The sequence below is a fragment of the Lepeophtheirus salmonis genome, chromosome 1 (assembly GCF_016086655.4).
Source record: "Lepeophtheirus salmonis chromosome 1, UVic_Lsal_1.4, whole genome shotgun sequence".
NCBI classification, from domain to species: Eukaryota; Metazoa; Arthropoda; class Copepoda; order Siphonostomatoida; family Caligidae; genus Lepeophtheirus; species Lepeophtheirus salmonis.
This window is the reverse complement of record NC_052131.2, coordinates 7885647-7900533: the sequence shown is the minus strand read 5'-3', so window position 1 is coordinate 7900533 and position 14887 is coordinate 7885647. Positions and strand designations below refer to the sequence as shown.

The 14887-nt window shown below is 30.2% G+C and overlaps 1 long non-coding RNA gene across 1 annotated transcript; it reads left to right on the top strand.

Annotated features, from left to right (window-relative positions):
* Nucleotides 1-345: 345 nt before the first annotated feature.
* LOC121122176 (uncharacterized) lies at nucleotides 346-1031 on the top strand. Its single transcript, XR_005865742.2, has 3 exons — nucleotides 346-458; nucleotides 519-607; nucleotides 679-1031. It is a non-coding gene; the product is annotated as an uncharacterized lncRNA (long non-coding RNA).
* Nucleotides 1032-14887: the final 13856 nt, after the last annotated feature.

Below are 14887 nucleotides of genomic sequence, written 5' to 3'. Positions count from 1 at the left end.
AAATGTCAACAAATTACAATTAATCTCCCATGACATGATATCTTAGGAAAAAATACCTTTTTCCTGTATACCAATGGTAAATCAATGCATTTCCGTATATTTTTGTCTTTTAACCTCACTCCTAAGTTTTGCATTTTAATTTGCACACTTTATAGGTAGGTAGAAACATCTAAGCTGCAGCAATAACTAAAGATTAGTTAGAGCGGAGGTGAAGGAAGCCTCCATCAAATCCTCATGATAATCTGAATGAAAAATAAATCAACTTCCGTGAAGAAAAATAAAATAGTTGTGTGTATTTAACACTAAGTTTAGTCACAGAGAATCTTCAGGGCCTACACACGTCTTTTAATGATATATATGGAGTCTAGTTATGTTTTTGTTCTGTTTGGAAGTTGTTTTGCAAAGTGTAATTACTGGGCTATGAATAATTTTTGATTAAGTTTCAAGGAAAAATACAAGTATTAAAATACTTTTTATTTTAATATAAAAAAGAATCATTTTTGTCAATTTTATACAAGTGAAAGGTTGAAACTAGGGCTTCTCTCCTGTGGATTTTTCGGAGGAAATCTCGCTTTTAAATATTTTTAAATATAAGTTTCATTTAATTGTATGTAGATAATTAGTATAATCAAGCGTTAAATAAATATTTAACAATAACTCAGTGTAATTTTTTTACAGTGTACAGCTCTTGACGATGATGGCTGTGCCCATGGCGTACCCTACTGTTATAATGACAGTTTTAAGAACACCAAAATTTGGATTGGAGGTGCGGCAGATATTGTTCTCTAAAACGCCCCAAACTGCAAAGTCCAGGGGGTGGAGGTCAGGACTGGATGAGGCCACATGGAGGCAGGTCAAAAGTCAGCGATATTGTTGGTGCTTCTTGGCTGCATGGGCCTGTAATGGATATTCGATACTGTAGGCAGTCCACTTTGGAAATACCAACCGTCTCTGCAACCTTTTCGGTATTACAATGACGTGGAGGAGATTTTATATAAGTTGCCCTTTTTGTTTTTTCTCTGATATTTTTACACTAAGAGACATGGAATAAAAACAATTCTAGTTTATTTTTGTTTCAGCTGTCATTTAGTTACAAAATGAAACCTTATCAGTAAAAATAATGAGTATAGAATCTTAATTAAATTCTAATCCAAATGTTTAAGACCATACTCTGTATGATGCAGTATATACATCTATAAAAAATTGTGACCAACAAAGTACCGAAATGTTTTGATTGATGAAATTTTTTAATAACAATAATCTTATAAGTACATCCCAATGCTTTTATGAACAATCTATATATACATATAATACACGCTTGAAACTTAAAGTGGTTTCAATAATATGTACAACTGAAAAACTCACATTATTTTTTGTTAGGAAAATTATTCGTAAATTGTTCCTTATCGGTACAAACGTTGTATATTAGGATATATATTTTTTTGGAAGGGTTATAAACAGTGAAATTTTAGAAGTCTCATATTTTAAAATTTGGGAGTTACATGGATTACAAGTGATGTACGAGTTGACTTCTAATCCGTGTGCAGAGTTGCGTACTTTATAATTAGACAACCCAAACTAAATCAAAGATTACGTCATTAATCACTTACTATTTTTTTAAGGTTTGGATATGGTTACGGAATTCCAAAAGGTGATATTCGTGGGCTCTAAAAAACAACCTGTGTGCTATTAGTAGTAATGATAAACATGAAACCCCGATAATTGAGAATAAATGGGTAGGACTCAACAGACTCAAATCCATGGAGAAAAAATATCACCTTGATACTGATAGCTATAAAATTGTCTAAATGCGCTACGTTCATCTTTTGACTTGGATCATTATAAAGAATAAATTTTTGAAGGGAAGCATAACAGTTTTATTATTATCGCATTCTACAAAAGGCCCATCCTTAGTGATTCTTTGATCGAGGGTGTGTGAATGAGTGAACACAATTTTGAGACAACCCACTCTGTCTCCACTTTCCTTACAGTTTATTTATGTAAGAATCTTTTAAAATTTATTGTTTCTTCTTCAAATAGAAACATAAAAACTTCATTGTATTTTGAGCCTGTAATTGAAAGAAAAATGTGTCTCGGGGTCTATTTGAAGACCATTTACCGGGAAACTGAAATTAATACTAAATTTGGGTAGGATAAATCACCTTCTGCTAGGATGAATTGAAATGATTTATTTTGAAGGACGAATCTAAAGCCAAGACTCTAAAGAAAGTTTATTGAACGCTTTATGATGATTCATGCAAATAATAATAATATTGCTTGGAATAACAAAAACCCATTTTTGCAAAAAGTGTAGGATCATGATATTCAATTACCTATTAAATAATGGGTGTAAAATGATGAAATCATGTACTAGATGCTGTTATTATAAATGACAATGAATGTAACAACAATAAGGAGATTGTAATCCTTTGAATGGATTTGCATATGAAACATAAATATATAATACTTGGAGATAAACAATCAAAATAAGTTTTGATGATGGATTACATGTTAGAGAAGAACGAGACAGAAGGGTAAATTGACATACTTCAATTTTATTGGAAGTTTCAACGAGTTGTGAATCAGCACTTTTGTAGAACGACTAACTATTAGTGTTGAATTAGCAACAACTCTTTGAGGATGGGAAGCCTTGTTTGATTAAAAGAAGGAATTTTTGATCTAAGAAATAACAATGTAGTCATATTAAGGAAACATTGCAGTTATTTTGCATGTAACATTAAGCGTGTATACATGATACATTGCATATATCGATCTCTAATAAATATATATTTAGCACAATAAAAAATGTATATCTCCGTCAATGGTTATTATTCCTGAATGAAATATCATGTCTTCTCTATTTTAAAGTAAAAATGAACTATGTAGAATTTAATAAAATTCAATATCCATTGCATATATGCTTTAATATGTGTTATATATGTATATGTGTCACAAATAATTGAGTTCAGCTCTGTATCTCAATTTGTTCAAAAGTGATGGTTGATAATGCGTTTTTGACCTTTTGTGTGACTTTAACCTTTAATCTCGACCTTGTATTTTTTTGGAATAATATATGTACACCTTTAGTAAATATACATAATGAGACCAATTTGACATCTGTATCTTAATTAAATAGCCTCTTACTATGACCATATATAATCTTCGTACCAAGTTAGATCAAAAATTGATATGTAACTTTTGACATAATCGTGGTGTTCATTAAACAAAGAAAGGGAACTCATGGAATAGAAAATTAGGGATGCACTCAGAATAGAGGTAAAAAAATAGCTAGTGTCTGTGCCACCGACGACTCGGGCTCACCTAAAAGCTGACACAGTCTTCACGAAAGGTCACTGAGTTTTATACTTTACCCAGACTATGGGCTCTATAATAAAGACGTCAGGACTTGATGATTTCATTAACAAACAATTGAGGTTACTTCAACTGTTTAAGCTATAGTTTTTATAAATTATTAATTATGAGAACTGGGGCGAGATCCTCTTTTCGTGGCTGTATTAATTCGTATAGTAGCTTGCCTATCAGATCGACTGGTTTTTATTTCCCCCTCCCATATTTGACAGGTTTTTTTCTTTGATGTCGTTATTAATATATTTCTTCATTATAGGTTTGATAAAATGTAGGATCAGAGCTTGATTAATTAATATACATATATCAAGGTTAGTATAAATAAAAAGTTAGACCATCATATAATCGGGCTGGCTAGAATGATTAATTTGATGTATCATACCGACTGTTGGGCAGATAGGTTTGAACAAGTCACGCAACCAATCATATTCTTTGACGTCATTATTATAAGCGTGGTGGAAGTCAAACATCAGCTGTACACACATTATGGTATAACCTTGTATTTCTATTAACCTCGATATATATGTTGTTTATTCAAAAATGGGAAGGGACGGAAAATAATAATAATACGCAAACTCAATCTGTCCTCTGTGTCATATATTGGATGTCAATTATTGCTTTTGAGTTATGTTATGTTTAATTTTTAAGGGTTCTTAAACCTATTACAAAAATTTTATCAACTATTATGTTTTGAATATTACGTTTAGAAGAACAATGGTTAGAAAAATAAATTACTGCTATAAAGAAGAAAACACTAAAATAATTTGGGAATTCTTTCTTCAGAGAGAAATGCCAACAACACAATGATCTATTGAAGAATGAACAACAACGAAAACAGAACCATAGGACTGTCCATTTTTCATTTTCTATCTTAAAACTGTTATTTTTTTCTTGCAATTTACCATAAAATACATACACATATGTGTATATTAAAACCAAGTTTTTTTTTTCATAAAAAAAACAAACTATCAATATTCATTTGTAACTGTTACAAATAAAGTAAAAAATTTCTTTATTTTTTTTCTTCTAATAATACTGATATTTATCGATCATTCACACCTGTTTTAACTTCAACTCAGTCAAGTTGAGACTAGAAATTGCCGACTACAATTAAGATTATAGATAAAGTACCATAAATTATTTGTGTAAAAAGTTGTATAGTGTTTTGACCTTATAAAGACAAGTAGTTTTTATGAAGGCTCAGCACACCGTTAATTAAAAGTGTAATTACTTTAATAAAAAAAGATTTGTTGTTTAGTAAATGTAGAGTGACCAACCTTCTTCATTTATCCAGGCATATCTTCTTTTTACAGCCTCATCAGAGCTTCCGACGGACTTTATAATAAATTCATATAATAACTGGGTTTTTATGGGTTAAGTCGATTATCAAAAAAATAAAAAGAGAACATGTTTATGGAAAAGAGGACAATTGGTCGCCTTAATATAGTATACAATTAGCTTTTTTTAGTAGCTTTAGGTAATATTTGAAATTTTAGTAGTGGGTTTTTATAACCAAAAAATCGAATTCCCTCCCCCCTCCCCCCAACAAAAAACAAGCCTGATTTTAGATACTTGGAATAAGGATTACATCTTTTTCCCCCAAATGACTACAATTAGTATTTTCTATAATAATATACAATTAGAGAATAAAAGTCAAATTAAAATAAAGAAAGACCCAAATAATTTTTTTGTTAAAAAAAATGATGTTAATATGAAGAATCAAAATTTAATATTTTAAAATTTTAAAATATTGACATCTCTCCTCCTACAATCGACATTGGTTGTTGGGCCAACTGTTCAGCCATGGAACTCTCGGCAGTAGCCCCCCCCCCCCTCCCCAAAGAATAATAATAATAAATAAATAAAAATAAGGAAATTTTGATTTTTACTAGAAAATATAATATTTGAATTTTTTTTTCAAAAAGTTTAATGTTTGAAATTCAAGAAATTTTACTTTTTTTAATAGCTACAGATTTTGAAATTTTTTCACAATAAAATTATTATTTGTGAATAACTGTGGAATTTTGGTTTTCTTTTTTTCAAAAGTGTATATTTTTTCTTAATAAGTTTGGATTTTTGAAAAAATTTGACAGAAAAAATATGGCTTTAAATTTATGTTTTAAAATTGTTTTCTCGATTTATTTTTATTTTTCGATTTCTGAACAACAATAAATCCAAAAACCATGTATACATGCATAATCCTGCTGATGCCCCTACTCTACATACCTCGGATAGTGATGACATTTTTTTTCTCAAATAAACCATTTTTTCTTTCATTATATACAATAATACATATATTTGGGCAAAACACTACAACTGCATTGTATGAAAACTAATTTATATTTTTTGTAAATATACCTATAAATATAAAAAAAAATTATCCAAAAGCCCAAAGTAGTTTTGTAGTTTTCCACTCCCCAAAAAAAAATTGGGTTAGGCTCTTTTAAGGTTATACTTTGATACTTTGACTTCCAAATTTGTGCATCGTTTGTCAAATGATAAACACCTGATTGGTTTCTACGAAGGCAAACGAGCTATTTTTTATAAAGTGCATGTTTGTATATGTTCTTCAAAGTAAAGTCATTGAATTGACTTTCCTTCTTTTTTTTTTTAGATTTTATGTAGTAAAAATACGGATTATAATAACCATCCATTTATTTAGAATTCCATCAGTGACATGAAGTATATGATAATTGTAAATTTACAAAATTGGGGTTTTCATGGCCTCCTGCTGTTGTGTAGCTCATGCAATATTATTTATACCAGCAGAATAATACACCAAAAACTGTACTTTGTGCCAGCTAGCTCCATCTCTTATCTACTACTTAATAAAATATGATAAGTTTGCGTATAAAAAGTGTCGTCACTAAATAATTGTAGGAGATAAATCTTTTTTCTAATTTCCCCTTATTAAACCTAATTTTAGTCAGTCGGAAACAAACTATGAATAACCAATTATTACTTATGAAAAGAGAAAAAAAACAACATTTTAAATTAATAAAAAAATAGCTGGGAACATCTTTTTGTGAGGTCAATAATGTTGAAATTAATTCTTTTACATAGGAGTGGAAATTGGGAAAAGTTGTCTATTTATTTGAGATATTCTCAATATTATTTATTATACAAACAAAATATATAAATTCATTTAAATCAACAATACATAACAGTGTGGAATTTGTTGAATAATATAAACATACATAATAAAAATCTAAACTACCGGTGGGACTATTTATCGGAATCGAAGAATTGGGTGTATCTTCTGGAATCGGCATTGGAAAAATAATATTTCAATTGTGATTCCAATTCTTATTTATTACTGGTATTTAATTAATTATTACTTTCTAAGTTATGAAAAAATAAAAGGAATTTTGGAATTTTTTTTTCAAAAAATTTAATATTTGAATTTTTTTTTTTAGAAGATTTTTTTTTTTAAATTTCTTTTCAATACATTTTTTTTTTTGAGAACAACTGGAGATTTAAAAATTTATTTTTTTCTGAACAGCTGTGGATTTTGAAAAAAAAATTCCAAGAAATTAAATTTTTTATCATTATTTGTTTAATTTTGAATAAAAATTAAATATCCAATTATATATATTTGAACATTTTTTTCAAAATTTAAAGTTTGCAATTTCTTTCCAAAAAATTATAATGTTTGGAATTTCTTCAAAAAAAATTTAAGAATCACTACTTTTGAATATTGTCCTGTATTAGCAAAATAATATTTATTAACAATTATTTAAAATATTAAATAATCAAAAGGACATTGATATTTTTACTAGAATGACATCATAATATGTATCAACTTTTTTTTAATCGTCCCATCACTAGTATAAACATTAATAATCAGATATATGTAAGTGATCCAGACTTTTTCTTTTTTGTTGATGGGCATGAGTATTGCAGGCTATAAAATATGTGTTATTAAAAATATAATAATAGCCATATTCAACATCTGTAAGTAAGTACAAGTATGTAAATACACTCTACCATTTATCCCCTCCCCCCTTAAAAAAATGAAGGAGTTCCTTCTTCATTTCCCGGAAATAACCTTAGTTTAATGAAACTTCTTTTTTTTTTTATTAACATATTTATGTATGGTCGACATTTATCTTTCCATCAAAATAGTTTCGTTATTTCTCTTAGAAAAAGAAGAAGAAGGTTTAACCACTTTGTTACCATTGGTTTTTCCCCCTGAACACTATGATTTGATGATCTAACCATAAATTAAACCTTAACTCTTTACTCAAAAATTACTTTAAAATATAATGTACATACATACTTTTAAATATTATGTATAAAAATCAAGGTCTTCAAACCCTTTTTGACTATATGGGGAAATCATTGTCCATCATTTTGTCTGAAAATTAGTGAAAATTATATCTATAGGGAAGAATAATTTGAATGATAATAAGAGTATCCTTGTCTACAAATCCTTTTTTAAGTAAGCAATTAAATAGTTACCAAATGAGGCCGTCAAATAATAAAGAACACTATTTAAATTATTTTTTTTTTACCATTTTCAGATCTGTGACATGAGGGGGTGGATAAAGATGGAGCGGTGCCATATATATCACTGACTAAAATCTTGGCAAATGTGTCGAAAAGTTATCGTTTTATCTTTTTCAAAAAATGAAGGAATGTTGTAAAAATATGGTTTATAATATTTATTAATTTAAAAAAAAAAAGGTCATTTTAACAAAATTATTACAGTTTTTTGAAAAAACATAACACCTCTCCAAATACTAAAGTTCTCAAATTTTATTCAACCTCCTTTTAAGTTCATCAATCTGATTTTAATTGAGTTTTTGTCTCTCTTAACGAGCACTTTATATACAGTGAAAAATTTAAAATGAGTGTTCGATCATTTTAGAAGTAGGAAAAGTTCAGAAGTTGAATATAAATAAGTCGATTATATTACTGACATCTAATCAATAAATACTAATTAAATACATTGATATAAAAAATGTTTAATTTGGGGTTAATCTTCTTGTATCAAAAATATTACTTACTTACTACAATTAAATAAATTTATAACTTCATTTTTGAAATTTTTTTGCACAACTCTATTTATTGTTTATTTATTAAATATTGTATAAGAAAATATATATTTAAGCGGAAAAAGTTAATCAAAATCGAACTTTTTCTTTGACAGAAAATCTTTTTAAGTTGTAATACCGGGTTTATCGTTTAATTTTAGCTATGATATAAAGCAGTTGAAAAAATAATAAATTCGATATGTATATATGATCCTGAATTTTACTGGATTTTTGTATGATTAGACATATTTTCTTTCAAAACCATCAAGTATTCGGCTGCAGGTAAGCGGTATCCAACCGGAAACCAAATTGGAGGATTTTTCTCCAGTTGATGCCACAACCCCCAACATCATCTCAAAGCCCGGATGTTTGGTCTTGGTGACTGTCTTGATGCTTTTGTCAGCCTTACCAAAGCATAAAACCCGATCATTTTGCTTGTTATAGACGGGATCAACGGTGAAGGTCTTTTCATCAGAGAAAAAAATTACCTGGTTGCTGTTATGCTTCAGATTATTCAAGATTTGTTGACATCTCCGAAGACGGAGTTCTTTTTAATGACAGGAATGGTCCCATAGATCAGCAAAACCACGAATAAGTCCAACAAGGCCACGTACGTATTTCAGGATACTTTTAACAAATTATTTATTTTTGGATTTGATAATTTTTTTGATCAATCTTTATGAACTAAATTTTTTTTTTCAATAGTTAGTTCATTTTAAAATATGGCTCTAAATTGAAATTATACTCGAAAACAGGATTTTTAAAAATGTCCTAAAGGGAAAACCTACAGCCCTAGAAAATTTAAATGCCTTTTTCGTATTCTATGGCTTAAACACCAATAATGAATGTGGATTTTAGCCTGTGCGCAAAAATGCTGTTGCATAATGTCATCGGTGTTTTTTAAATTAATTAATTAAAACTGAAGTAAAGGTAAAACCTTCTATATTAGGTTAAATGCAATTAAATTTTTTTTTTTCACAAAAAAACAAAAAAAAATTAAATTAAAACACTTCAATTAATAAGACTCGTATTTTTTTCCATTTCTATATATTTTTGTAGAACTCAATTCTCATTAATGTCAAAATAAAAAAAAAGATTACTTTTTTTTTTACAAATTTTCTTCTATAGTAATTAAATTTTTACCATTATTTAAATCATAATAAACTTTACTCTATGAGTTCAAAGTTCAAATCATAAGGTCATTGCGTGAAAACTAGTTGCATAAAGTAGTATATTAATACAAAAATGTTCCGCATAAATATTTGTACTTTGCAACAACAATCTATTGGCCTAGATCAATTGTTTTCAAACTTTTTACATTGTGTACAACTTGAGAAAATATCAAAATCTTAAGTTTAAAATTTTAAATAATTTTTCATGTTCTTTTTTTTTTTAATCAAAGATTAAAATAAACCTTCTTTTCATAAAATACATATAACTTTTTTTATTAAAGACAGCGTCTTTTTCACTGACAAATTTCACACTTTTCCCCCTTTCCTCTTCTCTTCTTTTAGAATACCACTAAAGGGAGTTGATATACCATTTATTTTGTACTATTGTTATAATGATGAATATATTTTCGTATCGATATTTGATGCTTTTAATTATTTTGCCGAGTTATAATTTCATAGAAACTTAAGGCTGTGCAGACAAATTCAGATATACTTACAAGGGTGTTCATATGATCTTTTTTTTCGAGTGTTTATTTCGTCCAAAAATTTAAGAGTTTTTTTTCTTGAAATTTACTTTATTGATTCTCCCGTTTAGATAAAATAAAATGTCTAGGAAATATCAGTTCCAAGAAGTCATGCACAAAGTATATATGCAAGTTTTTGGTAATTATTGTTCCCCTTCTCCCCATGTTTGTATTTATACGCATTTATAAATTTGCTGTAGATTTTAATTTTGTCTAGGATTTATAATTTCACGTATAGTTGTCTTTGAGCGGGATTCCTGGAAAAAAGTTCCTGTTCTTAACCATTTACTGGCTATTCCAATGTTCTTTATGTTTATCATTATCGTTAATAGTCCTCGGGTTATTTTTAGAGCTCACGAGTCCATCTTTTGAATTCTGTAACCCAATCTGTCTCCCAAAAAACCCCATTAAATAATAAGTGATGAACAAGTTAATTTTTGGTGTATTGTATAACATTATATGAAACTTATATTATTAAATAATTAAATGCTGGATTTCCTGAGAAAAAAATAGTTTAAACAGGTTTCAGTAGGTATAAAACCCTTAGAAATGCAAATTCCTATTTGTGTTTACAATTTTAAAACCCTTTGCATTTGCGTACGCCGCGTTTTGTTCAAAGCCCCCCCCCTCTCCCTAATACTAATTGTTTATTGTACGGTTTTAAATGTATAGTTCCTAGTATCACTGCAAACCGGAATACTGAACAACTCTACTTTACAAGGAACACCCAAAATTGCATTAAATATCTGTGAGACCTATTAAATTAAATAATAAAACATAATTAGGAGTTTGCAGGTAAAAAATTACATATCAACAAAATTTGATAGTTTGTGCGTGAAGTACAGCATTGCCTTCTTGAGTAACCTTCTTGCCTTACCCACGAATATATAATTTATTGTTTGTCCTTAATCTCTTTAAATTATAATAACATGCTATTGAAATATTATTTATGCTTCGATCTTTTGTGATCGCTTTATAGAAACTGAAGATGTATTGCCTTGATATTACTTTGTTATAAGTATAGTAATGCAAAACCCTACAACTCATTTGCAAAACATTGAATATTCATATTCATTAGTCACTCTGCAATTGTTTCCTTTATCAAAGGAGCGTCTTGTCGTATCCTTGGCGAAACGTCAATAAATCCTTTGTTCTTTACTAAATTCCTAAACAAATTCCATAAATCATACAATTAGCAGAGAAAGAGATATTATCATTGTACATATATATATTATGATAATTATTCGCAAATGAGCAATGAATGGAGATCTACATGGAATCTTATTTTTATTAAAAATGTCTCTTAGTATGTGGGAGTTAATACAAGGTTATTAGGTTGGTCCATGCTCCTCACTGATTGTGAGCATATTGTATCTAGGGGAGAACGGGAACAGTTAATACTAGTATGGAGTCGGTCCTAATTTATTCGGTGTGGTCCAGGGTTATGTACGGTAGTATCGGTCCCTTAGGACCGTCAGTCCTTGAAACCGGTCTTTAAAAATGTCAATCCTTGAATTTTCCATAAAAATGTCGATATTTTATTTAGCCAAATATTTGACTTAATTATATAATTCATTATTTTACTTGTGTTATTACCCACCGTTGACCGTGGTAATTAGACTTCGACTAACAGACAGAAGAATGATTTAATAAAATAGAACATATCTATTTAACAAATTCTCAGTGTTACTCTCAATTTCCCATAGGCACACTCACACGTAGCTAATCAACACTTCGATATTTTCTCTTGAATGAGAAACAAGGACAATGGCAGCTTGATATTTGTTATTCGTGTAATGTGATGAGCCAGGGAGTAATTTACCCCCTCTAGAGCGCTACCTGGTTGAGCTCTACCTACAAAAACTCCACTGATAATATCCATTGAATTTACATAACAGCTTTATATCAACTGCAGTGCCGAATATCGTGAAAAGAAAATTAATATACATTGAAATTTAATGAGGCAACATGAGGAAAAATCTATTTAAAAAAAATATTGTACTACGTGTAGAAAACGTAATAAGACTTTCGAAAATACAGTTTTGAATCTGTGTTATCGATTAAATCTTAAAATTCCGATTATTTTTGAATAGCTTAGATATATGCTTTTGATTGATGTATATGTTGTAAACAAAATCCTGTATATGTTGCGAATGAGGCAAGAAGAGCTATCGTAGGCAATTCATTGTGCGCCAGGAGGAGGACCTCGGACATCATGAAGGCCTTAAATGTCAGCAAGGCCATAGTCTGTCGTTTGGCTTATGGGGGGACAACCTTAAGGACAGCCCCAAGAGTGGAAGAACCACGCAAGTGAAGGCATCATGGTGGCATTTAAGGTCAAACCAACCATGAATATGCCAAAGTACACCAAGAAGAAAATAAAGTGTATTGGTCTACTGTGGGCGAGGCCATCTGAAAGGCTCGAGGAAGGTCGCTAAGAAAAATTGAGTGGCCACTCCTGTCATTAAAAAGAACTCTGTCTTTGGAGATGTCAATAAATCTTGAATAATCTTAAGCATAACAGCAACCAGGTAATTTCTTTCTCTGATGAAAAGACCTTCACCGTTGATCCCGTCTATAACAAGCAAAATGATCGGGTTTTATGCTTTGGTAAGGCTGACAAAAGCATCAAGACAGTCACCAAGACCAAACATCCGGCCTTTGAAATGATGTTGGGGGTTGTGGCATCAACTGGAGAAAAAATACCTCCAATTTGGTTTCCTGTTGGATACCGGTTACCTGCAGCCGAATACTTGATGGTATTGAAGAAAAGGTGGTCCCATAGATCACCAAAACCATGAATAAGTCCAACAAGGCCACGTACGTATTTCTGCAGGACGGGGCCCCAGAGTGGATGAGCAGCAATATGAACTTCTGATGCAAGAACATTTGGCCCTCTCAGAGCCCAGATCTGAATCCGCTGGATTACTATATTCGGTGGCAAATTGAGAAAAAGGCCTGAAAAGTCTGACAACTGAATATTAATGCCCTAAAGACCTCCGTTAACCAGAAGTGGGGGATCATGAAAAAGGACTACGTTGTAAATGTGTTCCAGATGCCGTTGGAGGCTGTCATTGAGGCTGATGGTGGCCAGATTCATAATTAATGTGTATTGTTATAGTAGAAAAGAAAATTTTCTATGCACAACACCATCCTGATCAATTATGATTATTTTAATGACTACTTAAAGGTAGGTCTCAGTACTTTTTCTACACCCGGTAGTCTATTTTTTATAACACAAATTCAATACTTTTTAACTGTTGCAACCGTGAATGGACATGAGGAAAGTTGCACCATTGGAAGACCTATATTTAAATATAGTTTGTGAAACCTTATTGACGGGTATAACCTTTAAACAGATTCAAGCAACATTACCATATTTTATGTTAAAAGTTGAGCAAATGTAAGACACTGTCTACATGGTTTCTTTTTTTTCTTCATTTCAGATTCAAAAAGTTTCGTGTCTAGACGAAAAATAAACTTGCTTTTAGTTACAACTGCATACGTTTTTTTTTATGCGTAATCGGTTTCATCGTATTCTTCTACTCTACAAGCTAATTTCAAATAATATTTTGTTATTAAAAGAGAATCAAAGTTCATGTGGATGCAATTTCAAAACGGATGAATATTTTGGGTGTTTATTAGACACCCTAAGTTAAACCAGCTATGAGTAATTGAGACAGAGTAGGAAAGTGTTGCAATCCTGGTTCCGAGTCTCACCTACCCTATGTGAACATTTGTTTATGTTGATGTTAATCTGATATTTTTCTCCTAATTATTATTATTAAAATTTTGGCTAGAAATACACAAATAAATTTGTGAACATTAATTAGTCATGCATCCTGCTGCATTTCCTGAACCCCCATTTATTGTGCTTTATTTATGCACCTTTTTAACGTATGTATTCATGCGTTAAACATGTGTTTAAAATAAGCACATTATATGAAGGATCTCCTTTTCATAAATTTGAATTTTGGTTGATGATTCAATACTTGAAAAAGAAGTAGGAAACAGCTTTCAGGAAACTGATGAAATATCATATCAGCATAATTATTGAACACAATATAATATTATTAGTCGGTGTACGGTAACTTCGTATAAAACATATTCGTATAAGGACAATTCGTATAAAACATTTTCATATATGGACATTTCGTATAAAACCATTTTTTATAAATTTATGAGGAAACTTTAATATACTTTGTGAATTGTCATTTTGTACTCCGAATGTTGGGGGTTGTTTTTGGGTACTGGCGATACTTAAGTAACTACTAAGATGCCCTCTCAACCCCCCCCCATTGTCCCATAATGTTAAGGGTGTTTTTGAGTACTGGCGGGTACCAAAACGGCATTCAACTTACCAGCAAAACTTTAAAAAATAATTAAGAGCCCCTCACAAACTCCCAATCATGCTCCGAATGTTTAGTGGTTTTTTGGGGTTCTTATTGGCTTAAAATTATAATCTGTAATATGTTCCTCCCACATGTTCGGGGTACAATTAAGTGCTAGTGAAGGACTCTTAGTAGTTTCTTCAAGTATGAATGGCAGGGGCATTCCGTTTATACGAAGTTACCATTATTGGTCATTCCACATCAAAATGTCTACGAAAAAAACAATTTTTTATAAGATGAAATCAGAATTTTTTTTAAATTTAGTAAATACAATACAGAAAAATTATCAGTCTGTATAAATTGCATTTAGAACGTTTCAATAAGAAAAAAACTTTTTTCAAACCTAGTGTAAACGATATTAAGGGTCAAGAATGGTGTAATTGGAAGCATCACACAGC